Source organism: Vicugna pacos, chromosome 16 (assembly GCF_048564905.1).
Source record: "Vicugna pacos chromosome 16, VicPac4, whole genome shotgun sequence".
NCBI lineage: Eukaryota > Metazoa > Chordata > Mammalia > Artiodactyla > Camelidae > Vicugna > Vicugna pacos.
This window is the reverse complement of record NC_133002.1, coordinates 40,921,289-40,934,348: the sequence shown is the minus strand read 5'-3', so window position 1 is coordinate 40,934,348 and position 13,060 is coordinate 40,921,289. Positions and strand designations below refer to the sequence as shown.

The window sequence follows — 13,060 nt, the reverse complement described above, 5'->3', positions numbered from 1 at the left end:
GGATTATCATGACATTTACAACAAAAACAACAAAAAACTAGAACAAGCAGAAACTGGGTATGATGAGATGGTCAAGGGCAGCCAGGGTTCCTCTCATGAGAGGGCTGACACACTCCTGGCAGACAGGGTTGGGTGCAGACAGCAGCAGGACCCTGCTAGGCAAATGTGTGGAAGGTGAAGAGCAAATTAGTTAATGGAGCTCTTCCTTTTTTCCTTCTCTCCATCCTGCCTTTCTTCATTTATTCCTTCACTCTTTTATCATAATTTCAGGGTCCATTTGTTGAGTAACCACATCAGGCAAGCCCTAGGTACACAAAGCCAAGTAATTTACAGCCCTTGCCCTCAAGGAGTTCACAGTCCAGCAGGGGGAGCAGATCCATAGGGAAACTGGTACAATCTACAGGGAAAGGGGTCCTGATAGGCATCTGTCTGGGCAACAGCATGGCCAGATCAGGCTGAGGGGGTCCTGGGCCAGGCAGGGGAACAGCAGGGAAGGCTTCTCAGAAGAGGTGATACAGGACTGGGGGTCTTCAGCAGACTATGGAGGAAGGATGCTCCCGGCAGAGAGAAGAGCCAGGCTGGCTCCCCTCCTACAGCCAAGTGGACATGAGTAAGAGGTGAGTATGAAACATTAGGGGAGCAGGTCAAGAACCCAAGGGAAGGAACCTGGGGACGAGTCCATGGTTTTAGATGATCCAGGCTTCTGTGTCCTTAACTGCTGGCTGGAATGGGAATCCAAAATGATCCCAATAGCAAGAGGCTGAGATGATTTCCCAAGGAGTCAGCTTCTTGCCAAGTCTTAACGGGGATGTGCAACAGATGGCCTGCTCAGGGGTCCAGGGCAACAAAGTAAATATGTGCATCTGGCTGGGTGTGAGGCAGTAGGAAGACCTTGACTTTCCTGAACTGTCCACAAGCATTCAGATTCTGTTGTTTCCAAAATGTGGTGTGCGCCAAACCGAACAGTCAGGTCCCTGAGGCCCATCCAGAGCATGGCTGTCAGTTTGCAGCCTCTGGATGAACTTATCTCCAAGGTGTCTCCAGATATCAAGAGTGAGTTCAGTAGTCTAGTGTGTAGGTGACGCGGTCACACGGGGCAAAGCATCCTCTGAGTTCCTGCGTCTCCTGACAGAGCCTCTCAGTGGACAGCGCCACCCCGCGAGCCTCTTTGCTGCTCACCCTGATTCTCAGGGGTAGAACTCAGAGGGATTTTTTTTTTTCTACTGTGGAAAAATACCAGCAATCATAATAGTTCTTGACCCAGGTTCTGGAAAATCCCAGAGGCCAGGAACCTTGGATGCACTGTTGTCCCATGACCAGGGCAGGAAGACTTTTGGAATTTGTGGGAAGAGGCAGCTTCCTCTCTGGGAAGACCTACTATGTGCCAAGTGTGGGGCTAGTCCCTAAGCTCATGGCATCTCTATCACAATATCTTAGGCTGTTTTTTAAATTATTCTCATCCAACAGAGGGGCAGAGAGAGTCAATGACTTGCCCAAGGTCTCACCATGGCAAGCGGCAGAGCCACTGCAGCTAGGATTTCAAACAGCCCTCAGCCTGCTCTAAGACAACTGTACTCGTGAGCCTGTGTCTGGTCTGAGGCTCAGAGAGGGGAGATGATTCATCTAACGCCACACAGCTGGCAAGTTAGTACAATATCCATTATCACCCTCCATTTAGTCTTTCCAAAATTTTTCTTTCTTTCTTTTTTCTACTGATTTTTTTTTTATGGTAGTACTGGGTATTGAACCCAGGCATGCTAAGCACACGTTCTACCACTGAGCTATACCCTTCCCCCCAAAATTGTTATTGACAGTTTGCTATTCATTTAACAAGTACTTTCTGAGTACCTGCCAGCCACTGCTCCAGGCTCTGGGGACACCACAGTGAACAAAACAGACAATAATCCCAGCCCTGGTTGAGCTTAAATTCCAGAGGGGGAAACAGAGAACAAACCAAGAGGAAGTTAGGGATTATAGATGGCGAAGGCAAAGTACAGAGGAAGAGACAAACTCAAGGAGAACAGGCAGGGTGTGTAGGAGGTGTGAGGGCTGTTGGGTTTAACAGGGGGTGGGCAAGGCCCCCCAGAGAAGGTGACTTTCGAGATAAAACCCGAGGATGTGAGGAAGGCTGTTTCTGAGGGAAGTGCTCCAGAAGGAGGGAATGGCAGAGGCACTAAGGTGGAGGAGGCCAGTGCAGCTGGGGAGGGGGGTGCGGGGCAGAGGGAGAGACAAGGCGGGTGACCGCACGGAGGTGGGGGAGCCAGGGGCCTGGCAGGCCACTGTGAAGACTGGCTTTTCCTCTGAGTTGGCGGGAGCCATGGCAGGGGTCTGAGCAGGAGTGACATGATCTCACCTGCTTTTCAAGGGATCACTCTGGCTGCCATGCGGAGCCAGACTCTACGGGGTGAGAGCAGGGGGATGGGTCAGGAGGCCATCATCCAGACCCAGGCAAAAGAAAACGGGGCTCAGTCCAGGCTGCAGCAGCAGTGGTGCTGAGAAGTGGGACCCCAGATACATTCTGAAAGTAGAGCTAACAGGATTTGCTGATGGATTGGACACGGCCAATCAAAGTTTGGGGCTGAGAAACTGGAAGGATGGCGTTGTCCCTTATGAGATGGATAAAAGTATGAGAGGAGACGCTGAGAGGTAAAGTCAGAGACTCAGGGTTGGGCATGTTAGTTTGAGACACTTCCTGGATTTCCAGGTGGAGATTCTGAGGCAGTGTGGTGCTGGGGGCTGTGGGGAGAAGTCAGAATGTGGGACGCTGTCCATGAATTTAAAGTGCTCTCCAGACAGTCAGGAAGGCAGGGCACCCTGGTCAACCTCCCTGGGGCCTCTTGATTCCAGCAACACCCTGATGTCCTCATGGCAGCCAGCCTCCAAGGTGGCCCCAGTGATCTACACTTCCTGGTATTCATGCCCTTACACAGTCCTCTCCCATAAAGAATAGGGTTGAACTATGTAACAAATAATAGATGGCAGAAATGATGGTTTGTGACAACCAAGACTAGATCATAAAAGGAACTGTGGCTTCTGCTTTGCTTTCTCTTGGGTCAGTTGCTCTAGGGGAAGTAAGCGGACATGTCAGGACACTCAAGCATCCCTATGGAGAGGTCCATGAGGCAAGGAACTGAGGCCTCCTGCCAACAGCCATGAGAGTAACCCATATTAAAAGTAGGTCCTCCAGCCCCAGTCAAGCCTTCAGTTGACAACAGGCCTGGCTGACAGCTTGACTGTAACCTCATGAGACAGAACCATCCAGATAAAACACTGCCAGATACCTGACCCACAGAAATGATGAGATAATGCACTTAGGTTGTTTTAACCTGCTAGGTTTTGGGGTAATTTGTTACACAGCAAGAGATAAGTAATACTAAAAAAAAAAAAATCTTTTTTTAATGCCCAGAAGGGCGGGGCAGGCAGTTTTGTAACTCATACAAATTATCACTTATCTGCTGGCTGGTTCTGATGAGAGGGGCACTGCCACCACTGCCCAGCCTTCCCAGGATCCTCCTGCAGTATCGGAGACTCCTGGGCCAGGTGTGGGTTTAGCATCTCCGCAAAGAATGTCAGATTCCCCTACAGGCAACCTCCCCTCTCCAGGTCAGAGGTAAGAAGAACTAGCAGGGGTCTCAGTCCATGCTCTCAGGTTCCAGCCTGCCTCGCCCTCCCCCACTCTCCATCCATCTTCCCTCCTTGAATGTCTGCCCTGCAGACACAGAGCTCCAGCATCGGACATGAAGACAACAGCTTCACAGAGACTGTTTCCATGATTAAATATGTTACATCAAAGGTGGTAACAAATTCCTTTACAGAGCTGAAGGTGGTTCTGCTGCTCTGACATGGCCCTTCGAGCCTCTGAAGGCTCAGAGGCAGAGCGCAGGCTGAATTTAACTTTGGGAAAGGTGTGGTGCCTCCATGTGGGCCTTCCTCACTTTCTCATTGTGGTATCTGGCCTGAGCCCCACCCAGAAGAAGCACCAGGCCTCACTCCCCCAGCGGAGTGTCAGGACGCCAGGGTCTAGCGGCAATGGCCTTGGAGTTCTCAGACCTGGTTGGAATCCCCTCTTGACAGTTACAGACTACATGACTTTGAGTCACTCTACCCATCAACCTCAGTTTCCCCAGCTGTAAAAGACGGGTTTAATGCTGACCTAAAGGGATCACTGACACTAGCTAAGCTGTGTGGATCATCCATTAAATAGTGGTGATTATTCTGATTGGTCCTCATGGCTCAAGGCCAGCTGGTTGGAGCTTGGATGGGGAAACCCCAGCACTTTTCATGTCCCTCCAGTTCCTTTCGGTGATATCGAGTGACTAAACTTTATCCTTACCACCCCTCCTGAGGCTATTGGGAAAACAAATAAGAGTTTATGTGAGGGGGGAGGGTATAGCTCAGTGATAGAGTGCGTGCTTAGCATGCATGAAGTCCTGGGTTCAATCCTGAGTACCTTATTAAATAAATAAACCTACTTACCTCCCCTGACAAATAAAAAAAAATTAAAAAAAAAACAAACAAAGAAACAAAACAGAGTTTATGTGAGTAAATGTCTTAAAAGATGCTATCACAAAGGAGGGGTCTCCAGTAATGACAGTCAGATGGTGGTTTGTGCCAGAAGGGACTTAGAGGTCATCTCTTCCAGTATCTTCACTTTTATAGTCTCCAGACTTTGAATTTCATTGGCATGGCCAGAGGAAGTTGGGGGTCAAACCTAGGAGGGGAGGAGGTTGTCAGAAAAGTTTTCAGAGACCAGGAGGGGCAGAAGGAAAGACTTAGGCTAGCTGCTCTCTCTATACGTATTTATGCACCTATCTATAGGCGTCTGTTTAAATCTATCCACATTTCTAGCTCCTTAGTAAACATTTATGTGGCACTTAACTATGTGCCAGGCAGCATTCTAAGCCCTTTATGCAAATATTAATTACCATTTATGAAGAACCTACTATGTAAATGCAAGCTCCTGGCATATGCGTTCCCATTCAGCTCTCCCAGCAACCCTGCAAAGTAGCTGTAACTGTCTTCATTCTGAGGTTAGCAAACTGTGACTCAGAGACTTGCCCAACATCACAGAGCAAGCAAATGGGGAAGCTAGGGTTCTGAGTTTTGTGAGATGCCAAAACCCACATCCTCCCACTAAGGCTGGCATGTTAGAAATCCAGGCAGGGTGGAGGCTGCCAGGGTAGGAAGACTCACCTCGTTTGGAGAACTAAAGCTGAGATGGTTTACAAAGTTCCTCCACATCTAAAAAGGTCTACAGGACCTGCTAGCAGGGGTTTGAGAATCCCTTTCCCATTTTCTTCACATTAAAAGTGAATGAACTGGAAAAGTTCAGGGAGTGACCTAAGAATAGTTGTGTTCCAGCCACGTTCACCATTAAAAAGAGTTTTCAATACATCTATCAAAATTCATCAAATTGTACATCTCAAATATGTGTAGTTCACTGTATAGGAACCATATCACAATAAAGGTACTAAAAAAAAAAGGGTTTTCAGATGGGGAGGGAAAAAGTGGAAGGCTTTTTATAAAAATCATCTGTAGACCCTTTCAAGTTTCACCATTCTTTTCAGAAATGCTCTTGTCTCTCCCCAAGAGGGCACAGCCTGGCCCCTGAACTAAAGCAAGTCAGGGAGAATGGATGTTAAGCTCCTACTATGCACCAGGCATTGTATACACATCATCTTGCAACAAGTCTGCGAAGTAAATATTTTCATTCTCCCTTTACAGAAGAAGAAGTTGAGGTTCAGAGGAGTAAGCGGATGTGCTGAGGAAGTGGTGGAGGTGGGATCTGAACTCAGACCTGGTTGACTCCTGAGCCTGGAGGCTCCTTCTCCACAATTCACTGTCTCATCAGAGGGCAGCCAGGCCATCGGGTGGGATGGCAGTTGGGTCAGAGCTATCCTGCTCCATAGGAGGAAGTCCTGACCAGCCAGGAACAATTCTTCGGGATGCTCAGAAGCAAACTCCATTTCCCATGAGCCTCTGCTTCCAAGGCATCATGGCAGCAGGGCCAGGAGCGGGCAGTCTCAGAGATGCCCTTTGCTTTGCTATTTGTGCTTCAGAGCAGCAGCCCTGAAGTCCATCGAGCCCAAGCTCCCATCCTGAGTAGTAGTCCATTCCCTGCTTGAATACTTCCAGGGACGGCAAGCCCACTCCCCACGAAAGCATCCTTAACAGGACTACCCTTCCAAGCAGTGTTAGCTCAAGCCCTCCAAGCCCCCGTCAGTCCACTGGTAGACACTGGGCCACCCATAATAGGACTCAGCTTCCTCTGGCTCTGTCCCCAGCAGTTCCCACAGACCTTCCTCGGAACACCCTGCAGGTGTCTTACCGGTGCTCTGCTTTGGATGTACACTTCCCAGAACTCAACTACCCACTTTAAAAAAAGCTGACTTTTTAAAAAAAAACCCAATCTTCAGTGTCCAGAAGAAATGTGAAGCCACCATACTGTCATAAAGCCACCATACTGTCATAAAGCCACCACTGGTCAACTGTGATGCTCTTTCTGGCATGGTCATGAAATTGTCCACTCCTCTGTGCGGTGCTCCTGGGACTCAGGTGTGAGTACCAGGGATCCTCTATCCCCACATCTCCCTCTTCTCTTCACCCTGTCCTTGAACTTCACTTGTGTTCTTTAACTCTCTTTCCTTAGGATGACTTCTCCCGGAGGAAGCCGTTATACAAATAGACCCTTAAGAATCTTCCCCTCTGGTCCTTCAGGCCTGCTCTGACAGGCCTAAATCCTAGAGTAAAATCAGCCTAGGCAATAATAATAGCCAGTATCTATTTATTCATTCACTCATTCATTCATTCAACAAGTATTTACTGGGTCCCTACTTTGTACCAGACAGTGTTCCAGGTGCTAGAGATACAGTAGTGCCCAAAGACATACAACAGACAGAATTCCTGCCTTCATGGAGCCCAAGTTCTGGAAGGCTCTCTGGTGCTTATGAGACACCAGGCCCTGCTATAAGCATCTTCTGAGTCTGAGCTCATTTCATCCTCATATCTCTTTGAGGTTTCCTATTAAACACCCAGTTTACAGGTGAATAGACTGAGGCACCAAGAGGTAGGTAACTTACCCAGTAATAATAACCACCATTTCTTGAGTCCTTTCACCGTATCAGACATGAGGTGGGGATGAGGGGCAGGGTGGAGCGTTTTACTGGAGTGAGTCTTGCTGCCTCCCTGAAGCTTGGAGGGAAAGCAGAAGGGAGACGACGGGATCCAGAGGTGCCAGCACTGTAGGCAGGGGCACCTCGTGACAAAGCCAGTCAGCTGGGTGCTCAGTCCGCTGGGAGTGGGAGCGCCGCCAGTAACTACAGGCCACGCTTGCATTCCAAGTGGATCCCCAGCTGGTTCCACAGGTGCCGCGTTTCAGGACCCACAAATGATCAGAAACTGGGAAATATTATTGTCTGCAAACTTTGTGCTAGAAATATCGTGGGGGGCGGTGAGGAGGATAAAATTAACACACGCGGGTCTGTGGGAAAGCCAGGGCCCCGGGGGATACGGGGTGGGAGGCAGAGGGGCGGGCAATAGGGCTGAATTCCAGTCCTAGCCTTCCCAGGCTGGGCTGCGCTGCCTCGGTCAAGGCACGCCCACCCTCCCCCAGGTCTCATCTGGCCCATCTGTGACCGTCAGGGCTCTGACCCTAGGCAGAGGGTGGGGAAGAGCAGGCTCAGAAGCCTTGCTCGGGTTCCCCGGCTCCTAGCCGGACGCGGGGAGGTGGGTACGGGCAGCCGAGGGAAGCGGGCTCCACTCCAGGGCCCGGGGAAGGCGCTGCGGGCTCGGGCGCCCCCTGCGGGCGGAGAAGCGCCATGCGGCGCCCGCGATCCAGGCCGGCAGGGAGGGGGCCGGACCGCCGCTCCGGCCGGCTAAACTGGCTGTGGGATTATGTCACTAAGAAGAAAGGAAATGAGTCACCGCTCGCCGGGGCAGTGGGGCGGCCAGGGGCGAGTGCGGAGTTGCGGCCACAGGAACCTGGGACAATGGCAGGAAGTGAGAGGAATGTGGGCCTGGCTGCAGCAGCGCGGCCCCTTCCGCGGCCCCTGACCCCTGTCCCTGCAGAGGGCAGCCGACTTGCGGGCGGGGGATGGCTGGGGGAGGGAGGGAGCGGCCGGAGGCGGCCGGGTGGGGTGGACCTGGGGTGGCTGCAGGACCATGGGGTCAGAGCCACGCCCAGGGCGCCCCAACCTGAAAAACAGCCCAGGTCATCTTTCCATCAGCCTAGCCGGACTCCTGGCTGGCTCCCCATTGCCCCCTGGAACAGTGCTCAAACCTGAATGAACATCAGAATAATGCCAGAGGCTTGTTAAAACCCAGACCCCAGGCCCTACCCCAGAGTAGGTCAGAGCTGAGGCAACAGGAGTGCATTTTTAACAACCTCCTTGTAGGTGATAATGAAGCCGGGGTCCTTGAGTAGAGCTCCATCTTATTAGAATAGAGCCCAAGCCACTTAACTGGCCCGTTGCCAGTGGTTCCTCCAGCCTCACCTCTCCCCACGTCCTACCCCTACACACCTGTTCTAGCAGGACTCAACTACTTATTTTCTGCTGTTTCTTTCCTCTGTGTGTTTACACAGGCTGTTTCCTTTGACGAAAACACCTTCCCCTCACTCCACTGCTGCCCAAACTGGCTGGCTTCTACCAATCCTTTAAAATCTTCTCCATGGGCTATATCAAAAAGCACAAGCAACAGAGCGAAAAGGTAGCCCACAGGTAGGTCAGGAGAAAACACTGGCAAACTCTACACATGATAAGGGGTTGATATCAAGAATTTATAAAGAACTCCTATGAATCCACCAAGAACACACACAACATGAGCTGAAAATGGGAAAAGGACTTCAAAGACATTTCCCCAAAGAAGGTATATAAATGGCCAATAAACACAAGAAAACATGCTCGGTATCACTAATCACTCAAGAAATGCACATCAAAACCACAATGAGATACCACCTCACCCGTTAGGATGGTTACTATCAAAAAGCAAGTGTTGAAAAGGATGTGGAGAAACTGGAACCCCTGCGCACTGTTGTTGGGAATGTAAGATGGTGCGGCTGCTGCCACGAACAGTATGGTGGTTCCTCAAGATGAGGATTGTGAGCCAGCAATTCTACTTCTGGGGATATACAGGAAAAACTGAAAGCAGATTCTCGAAGAGGTATGTGTATCCCCATCTTTACAGCAGCATTATCCACAATAGCTAAAAGGTGGAAACTCTCCAAGCATCCATCAACAGATAAATGGATAACAAAATGAGGTAGATACAGATAATGGAATATTATTCAGCCTTTAAAAAAGAAAGAAATTCTGAACAGGCTATGACATGAATGAACCGTGAAGACATTATGCTAACTGAAATAAGCCAGTCACCAAAGGACAAATACTGTAAGATTTCACTTATAAGAAGTACCTAGAAGAGTCAAGTTCTTAGAGGCAGAAGAATTGCCAGGGACAGAGTGGGGAAGCCGGAAGTGGGAGTTATTGTTATGAAACAATATTATGGAGTTTCCATTTTATAAGTTGAAGAGTTCTGTGGATGGATGATGGTGATGTTGCACAACAATGTGAGTGTACTTAATGCCAATGAACTGTACACTTAAAAGTGGTTAAGTTGATAAATTTTAGGTTATGTGTATTTTACCATAATTCAAATTTAAAAATAAACCATCTCAGTGGCAGCCTCTGAGTGCCTGCTTCCCCTCCCCCTCCAGAACAGACCAAGCCTCCTTATTTACTCCCACTGTACCTAATACCTCCAGGAAAGTACAGGGCCACACTGTAGGGGTTCTGGCATTTGTTTATTGTAATTCACAAATTTATTGTGAATTAAATGGAGACTGGGCTCCTTGAGGGTGAAAAACCACTTAATTCGGTGCCCTCTGCACATAAACAAGTGGGGTGAGTATTCAGGAAGGCTTTGACCCACAAATGGATGGGGAATGAAGGTCAAAGAAAGGGTAAGTGGATGTGCAGGTGGGTGGATGCATGGACAGACGGATGAATTAACAGATGTATGGGTAGAAGGACAGCCGCCCCCAGAGTGTGACAGGGCCCCTGCAGTATCCTGGGCACTTTGCAGTGGAGTGGGAGCCTGTGCCAAGAGGCTGTGCCCACTGACCTGGTGCAGTGGGGTGGAAAGCCTGGCACAGTTTCCAAACCTGGACGTGAGTTTTGAGTGTGAGTCCTAGGCCAGGGATACCCCATACTCCCTCTGGCAACTGTCACAGTAAAACTGAATGAGTCCGGAGACCTGCATTCTTCTCCCAGCTCTGCATTTGCTCTGTGACCTTGGACAAACGGCTCACTCTCCCTGGGCCTCTATGTCCCAATCTATAAAGTGGGAAAGGGACAAGATGCCAAGGTTGTGCCTGGTTCTACATCTCATCTTTTTCTTTTTTCTTTAATCAGTTTTTAAAGTTAGTGATGAAATATTTTCAATATTTCAAAAGTTACAAAAAAATACTAAGACAGACATCCATGTACTTGCCCACACAGATTTAACAAATGTTAACATTTTGCCGTATTTGCTCCAGATTTCTTTTTACAAATTAAAAAAAAACCCCGATACATCTAAAGTCCTTCCATTCCTCCCCTGTTTAAATAACTACTACTCTCAAGTTAATACAGATCCTTCTCATCTGCCTATATATACTTTTACTATGTGGCTATATATCAATATGTACAATAGGATATTAATAATTATATCAGATAAATACTATATAACAAGCTACATATAAATAATATATATCTTAACAATGTTTTCATAAATAGTATCATACTGTGTAAAACCTTTGAAACTTGCTTTTTTGCTCATTATTATGTTTTTCAGATTCCTCTGTGTTGATACATGTAGATCTGATTAATTCTTTTTTTTTTTTTTGGTTCTTTTTGTTGTTGTCATTGAAGTATAGTCAGTTTACAATGTTGTGTCAATTTCTGGTGTATAGCATAATAGTTCAGTCATACATATACACACATTTATTCACTTTCATATTCTTTTTCATTATACGACACACAAGACATTGAATATAGTTCCCTGCTCTATACAATATAAACTTATTGTTTATCTTGATTAATTCTTGTTAAATGCTGTTCATATAGTTTTCCATTGTGTAACTAAATGTTCCTTTATTCATCCATTCTCTTTCTGATATACCGTTCCTCGTTTCCTTTTTTGTTTTCAGACACAGCACTGCATGAGGATTCCTGCACGTGTCCCTCCTGCAAACACAGGGGGCTTTTTACTGAGCATATAGTCACTGTATCACAGTGCACGGGTATCTTCAGCTTTTACTAGATGGTGGAAAATTCCTCTCCAAAGTTTCCCTGAAAACCTTGGGGCCATATTGTTTCAAATTTCAGAGTGGTTCTGGTTTTACAATGTAATATGCTGAATGATTCCATTTCTTCTTGAAAAGACCAAACTACAGTGGATGGGAAACAGATCACTGGTTGTCAGGGGTAGAAGGGGTGGTGGGGAGGGGGTGATTATAAAGGAAAAGAAGAAGGGAGTGTTTGAGGTTGTTCTGTATCCTGATTGTGCAGTTACACAAATCTATATATGTGTTAAAATTCTTAGAACTACACAAAAGGGAAAGAAGAATCCATTTTACTGTAATGACGACTTAAAAAATAAAAATGTTTAAATGTAATATGGTAGATATACTGCATCTTACCTAAAACCCCCAGTGGGGTTGACAGTGGCACCCCATAATCAAACAGGAATATTTTGTCAGCAAAATATATGAACAATCACACTAAATGGGATAAATTAAGGCTGTAAATAGGCAGCATGCTCAGGGGTCTTGTGGACCTGTCTCTTGGTTCAGCAGTGTTTGGATGGAACAGACCCAGGGACGCCCCTTGCTCCAGCCTCCAACCACCGTTCAGCTTTTTTCCAGTCACAACCTTCAGAACCAGCCACTCTGCTACCCCTGGCCTCCAGGACCAGCCAACACCAGTTTTTGAGCTTAGCTCCTTATTACTGATCAACCGTGAGCCCCGAGATTCGTCAGTATTATTCCACCAAGGTGGAGATTGCCCTCACCCACCTGGTCACCGTACACCTGCAAGCCTCTAACACCTACCTCTCTCTGGGCTTCTATGTCCACTGCGGGGACTATGTGGCTCTGGAGGGTGTGGGTCATTTTTTCCACAAATTGGCCAAGGAGAAGCACGAAGACACCCAGCATCTCTTGAAAATGCAAAATCAGCCCTCTTCCTGGACATGCAGAAGCCATCTCCAGATGAGTGGAGTGAAATCCAGGATGCTATGGAGGCCGCCTTGCTCCTGGAAAAGAACCAGAACCAGGTCCCTTTGGATCTGCAAGTCCTGGACTCTGCCCTTGTAGACCACCCCCACTGCTATGACTTCCTGGAAAGCCACTCCTGAATGAGGAGGTGAAAGTCATCAAGAAGATGGGTGACCACCTGCCTAATCTCCACAGGCTGGCTGGTCCCCAGGCTGGGCCAAGCCAGTATCTCTTCGAAAGGCTCACCCTCCAACATGACTAGGAGTTTCTGGGACCCAACGGCCTTTGAGAAGCCCCTCTGGCATCAGGGCTTCTGCCTGAAGCCTCTCTGCAGCCACTGGGCAGCTTTTTAACCACCCTGGAGCCTGCTCCCAAGCCTTGGACCAAATGGAAACAATAAAGCTTTTTACAGCAAAAAAAAAAGACTATAAATAACCTCAAATAAGTTCACATCAGGTTTTTTTTTTAATATTGTGGTGAAATACACCTAACATAATATTTGCCATTGTAACCATTTTTAAGCCTACATTCAGTGGTGTGGAATATATTCACATTTTTGTGCAACCATCACCATCATCCACCCACAGAACTCTTTTTTTCATCTTGTAAAACTGAAATTCTGTACCCATTAAACAATAACTCCCCATTCTGCCCTCCTCCCAGCCCCTGGCAAACACCATTATAATTTCTGTCTTTATGATTTTGACTGCCCTAATATACCTCATATAAGTGGAATCACATAGTATCTTTTTGACTGGCTTAGTTCATGTAGCATAATGTCTTCAAGTTTCATCTATGTTGCAGTGT

The 13,060-nt window shown here is 47.7% G+C and overlaps 2 long non-coding RNA genes across 3 annotated transcripts; one reads left to right on the top strand and one right to left on the bottom strand.

Annotated features, from left to right (window-relative positions):
• Nucleotides 1-4,519: 4,519 nt before the first annotated feature.
• On the bottom strand, nucleotides 4,520-7,784 carry LOC116283665 (uncharacterized). Its single transcript, XR_004193308.2, has 2 exons — nucleotides 7,080-7,784; nucleotides 4,520-4,711 (listed from the first exon to the last, which is right to left on the bottom strand). It is a non-coding gene; the product is annotated as an uncharacterized lncRNA (long non-coding RNA).
• Nucleotides 6,581-11,399, top strand: LOC140686134 (uncharacterized). Of its 2 annotated transcripts, none has more exons than XR_012059676.1 (3): nucleotides 6,581-7,042; nucleotides 8,582-9,565; nucleotides 11,186-11,399. It is a non-coding gene; the product is annotated as an uncharacterized lncRNA (long non-coding RNA). The 2 variants fall into 2 exon arrangements; XR_012059677.1 differs by lacking the exon at nucleotides 6,581-7,042 and adding an exon at nucleotides 7,934-7,998.
• The last annotated feature ends 1,661 nt before the right edge of the window (nucleotides 11,400-13,060 follow it).